The sequence below is a fragment of the Polistes fuscatus genome, unplaced genomic scaffold (genome assembly GCF_010416935.1).
Source record: "Polistes fuscatus isolate 324 unplaced genomic scaffold, CU_Pfus_HIC Scaffold15, whole genome shotgun sequence".
In the NCBI taxonomy this organism is placed as follows: domain Eukaryota; kingdom Metazoa; phylum Arthropoda; class Insecta; order Hymenoptera; family Vespidae; genus Polistes; species Polistes fuscatus.
Window position 1 is genome coordinate 1,011,341 of NW_025113053.1, and position 4,778 is coordinate 1,016,118.

The following is a 4,778-nucleotide window of genomic DNA, read 5'->3' on the forward strand; positions in this document are numbered from 1 at the left end:
ATACACATAATAATTCACATGAAACCTCTGCGAATTAAAGAATCTTCCAATAAAATATTTCCTATTTATATTTTAAATTTGTAATAACTAGGATGCATTCCTTCTTCAATTTTTTCAATAGAAAATAAATGCACATGGTTTCTTTGCAGTGTGGTAAAAAGAAGATGGTGTCTTCCAAAATCTTTCATGATTGCAGTGTTGTCAGCTTTTTCTTATCGTTGTGGAAAGTTATATGCTCTCTTTTCCAGTAAAATAATTGAAAACCTATGAAGAAAGAATAAGTTTATTATTGCTATAAATAAATATTTTTCAAGAAAATTATAATATTTGTTTTTTTCAGAAGCAAAATTTTTATTTTTACCTTTTAACAGACACATGTCTTGCTTGTTCCTTGTAACTGCAGCTGCATTCTATTGGCATAAAAATTTAAATGGAATCTCTATGAAGAAGACATTAGTTGATGCAAGTCTACAATATTTTCTTGCAAGTTAATAAGCAATAATATCTCTTTCAATACCTGGTATGACGCTTGGAGAAACATTACGCACAAGTATAGATTTTCTTAATATATTGTATTTGCTATTAGTTTTTCAAATTTATAATAACTAAGATGCATTCTTTCTTCACTTCCTTTGATAGAATATTAATAGATTTGATTTTCTCCCATTATACATAAAAAGAAGGCGGTATCTTCCAAAATCTATCATGATTGCAGTGTTGTTAGCTTCTTCTCATTGTTGTTGAAAGTTATACGCTTTCTCTTCCAGTAAAATAATTGAAAACATATGAAGAAAGAATAAATTTAATAATGCTATAAATAATTATTTTTTAGGAGAATTATATAATGTTTACCTTTTTTAACAGATTCTGGTATTGATTATTCCTTGTAACTGCAGCTACATTTTTTATTCGCATAATAATTCACATAGACTCTTTACGGAGGAAACATTAGTTGAAAGAAATCTTTATATCGTGAACCATTGAAAATGAAATTTATATGCATAAATCCGATGCTGTAGTGGAGTCTTTTTCTTGGATGTTTTACAGTTTTTGTATATGGAATAAAAAGTGTAGAACTGCATACTTATCTAAAATTATTTAAGAAAATAGTCTATGTATGAAAAATAAAAAAACGCTAAGGCCGTCGCGGGACGCCTGGCAAACGTGAGACAACGAAACTATTTTGTACACGAAATATCTATGAAAGACGATTTAATTATTAAGAAATCAAAAATTAAAAAAAGTATAACTTCAAAAATCATAAATTAAAAAAAAAATTAAAAATTTCTTAAAAATCGAGACAACTCAATTTGTTTATGTCAAAATTCCTCTAACATGGAGTCCTCTGGCGATTGGATTAAGCTAATTATGAGGAGGGTGAAAAGGTGAATTAAAATAAATAAAACACTTGATTGAGCCAATAAGTGCAATGCTTTATTGGCTCGTCAGGGAAAAGCCTTGCGGCATAAAATCTCTGGTTGGTATCAAATACAATGGACGACGATGGATCACGGACTACGTCCGTGATTTAATTCTCGTCACGATTAACCCGGATGGGCAATCCAGTTGAAAGAAATAGAAATAATATCTCTCACCGTTAATTATCGCCTCTGTCTAGTATGTGAATTCTTTGCCCTTCTAATAATGCTCTCGCTCGTTATCTCCAATTATCCTCGTAGGCGTCCAGCGATAGAATAGCCCGAATGTCTTTGGTAATGGCCCTGCAGTGTGCACGCACTCGAGGGTCGAGTGGTGGGGATATGGACGCTAGTGTCTAGTAACTCTCTATCGACTAGGGCGCGTATTATGAATATCGATTTTGGTTACGATTAATTCCGATCGTACATACTCCCCCCGTTGAGAGGGTACCGATCAATAACATTCTCTTTCGGGGTAAGTGTATCGTGATGTCTTACGCTAAAGTTTACAAAGTTTGGTCGTAGATTGTTTGATATAATTGCATATCGCTGGCCAGGCGATTTATTCGTCTTGTACGTACAATAGTCCAGTCAACGCGGGCCGTTTCCTTCATATCTCAGGAAAGAAGGTGGAAACTTGATATAAGGGTAAATAGACGACGCTGAATCGAATGGTGCTAATTTTTTTGAGGTGAAAAGTGCCGTTTTTGAGAAAAAGGGTAAAAAAGGGTCAAAAATATCTTTATCTTAGAATCTAGGCATTTAATCGAAAAAAGTTTCAAACAAAAGTTGTAGAGAATTAAAATATACATAAAAAATGTTCTATGAGTTATCTTCGTATTTTCAAAAATAAGCGAATAAAATTGGATTGAAGATGGGAAAAAAATTGTAAGAGTGGGAGAAAGCAAGCTTATCCCTCCGTCGTGTTTTACACGCGAGCGAGCTAGTGTGCGTGCGAGCGTCCGTGTGCACTAATACACAAACGAAGGATCTTCGGCAATCTTCGGGACTCTCGGTCTTGAATGAAAGTGCGAGTGAGAGAACAAACCAATACTTCTCTCTTTTTATTTATCATGCGATAACGAGTATTATTGTCCTTGGCCATCGATTGTTGAGCGTTCTGATATTTCTCTCTTTCTATTTTTTCTTTCGGTAGCGAGAATTTTTCGTTTTGGCCATCGTGCGTCGAGCGTTCTATATATCTATATATATCGGCGTATAAGCGCGGCACTTTTAAATCGAATCTTGATGCTTATGGCACGCCGTTTCTTTATTTATTGTCAAAAATAATGAACCTTGAGTAAAAAAAAAATAATTAATTTTAACAGAAACTATTATTATTTAGTTGAGAGTAAAAATAATAAATTAATGTTGTGTCTCGCCATAAAATTAATTAGAATAATTAATTGATATAAATTCTTTGCCTCACAAAAATTTATTTGTATATCAAATTGAATACGTATTCTCTTTAAGACGAAATTTAAAATTTAAATATTTTTCCTATTAAATTATGTATTTTATAAAATTTTAAATTACTGACTTTTTGTCTCGTAAAAATTTATTAGTGTATCAAATTAAATACATATTTGAAAAAGAAGAATTTTATATCCACACATAAAATTAATTCAAGATATATATGTGTTTCTAGCAATTATATATGTGACCAGAAAATGGTCGAATCCCTCCCAATGAGTTCTATTAAACAGTTTAACGCTGGAATGAGTGAGATAGGACGGGATAGATAAATGAGCAAAACACTTTTACACGGCACAAAGCTACTTGCCTCGGCATAAAAACTCTCACGGAATTGAGAGAAAAGCCGGGGCAAGAGAACAATTTATTCAATAAGCTGATGAAGCATACAATTACAAACAAAACGCTGAAAGAAAATAAATTAATAGAATAAACGACGCGAGGTACCTTTTGGTCGCACGCTAGAGAGCTCTCTTACCGTTCGCTTCCGACGCAAGACGACAATCGAACGCACGCGGTTTCTTATCGTACTTAACGATGGCCTGTCTGGCCAGAACCTTATCTCGCGTTGGTAGCCTGGTGACCGGTTGCAGACAATCCGCCACAAGCCCACGTGGGGAGCCTGGAGACAAGTTGTGGATAAAACGGTACAACGCTCCGACTAGAAGCCCACGTGAGGAGCCGGACGGCAGGTTGCAGGCAAATCGCTACACCTGGCCAGCTAGACGCCCACGTGGGGAGCCTGGAGACAGGTTGTAGCTATCCGTAACAACTGCCCGACTAGAAGCCCACGTGGAGAGCCTGTTGGGAACAAAAACCAAAAAACTCCACACACTCCTCACTCACTCACACACGCTCTATTCACGTTGCCTAGAACAAAAGGCCAAGATAATGAAAAGCTCCAGATGAGAACAAACACTGTTGGTAGCTCAAACCAGAGTGAACAACAGAATGAGACTCGTGCGTGCACACGGCCCCACGCATCCTATTCCCCCCGCACACCTCAAGACGCTCTCCCCTGCTTCTTGCATGGTAAGGCGTGTCCGCACGCATCTCGACAGCCCTTGCGCGCCCTCGCAACTTAATTAACGCATACGCCGCCTATCCTATTCCGCGCGCAATATAAATTATTCTAACAACGTAAATATCGCCGAACAATATGAAAGGATATTCTAAAAACGTGGAATTTATTTTTTGTCTATACATAATTTTAATTCATTTTTATTATGTTATAAGAAAACAGTAATGCATTCCGATTCATCTTCGAAGTCTTAAGAATTGTACGAAAAATATTGAGCAATTATCCAATTGGTGCGTTAGCGTAAGTAGTAACGTCTTCGCTTCTCGCGCTGGTTTATTAACGTTCGATTCTTCGCGGGGGAATTATTTTTTTTATAAGTTTTTCTAAAAAATTTTTTTATAAGTTTTCTAAAATAGAAAGAGAGAAATATCGGTTTTCTTTCTCACTCGCAATCGTATGCAAAACGCTCGACGCTCGATGGCCAAGACGTCAAATTCTTGCTACCGAAAGAAAAAATATAAAAAGAGAAATATCAGAACGCTCAACAATTGATGGCCGAGGACAATAATACTCGTTATCGCATGATAAATAAAAAGAGAGAAATATTGGTTTGTTCTCTCACTCGCACTTTCATTCAAAACCGAGAGTCCCGAAGATTGCCGAAGATCCTTCGTTTGTGTTTTAGTGCACACGGACGCTCGCACGCACACTAGCTCGCTCGCGTGTAAAACGCGACGGAGGGATAAGCTTGCTTTCTCCCACTCTTACAATTTTTTTCCCATCTTCAATCCAATTTTATTCGCTTATTTTTGAAAATACGAAGATAACTCATAGAACATTTTTTTAGTATTTTTCAATTCTCTACA

At 36.0% G+C, this 4,778-nt stretch overlaps 1 long non-coding RNA gene across 1 annotated transcript; it reads right to left on the reverse strand.

Moving 5' to 3' along the window:
• Positions 1-3,176: 3,176 nt before the first annotated feature.
• On the reverse strand, positions 3,177-3,888 carry LOC122514460. The gene is made up of 2 exons (XR_006303057.1): positions 3,742-3,888; positions 3,177-3,513 (listed from the first exon to the last, which is right to left on the reverse strand). It is a non-coding gene; the product is annotated as an uncharacterized LOC122514460 (long non-coding RNA).
• Between the last annotated feature and the right edge of the window lie 890 nt (positions 3,889-4,778).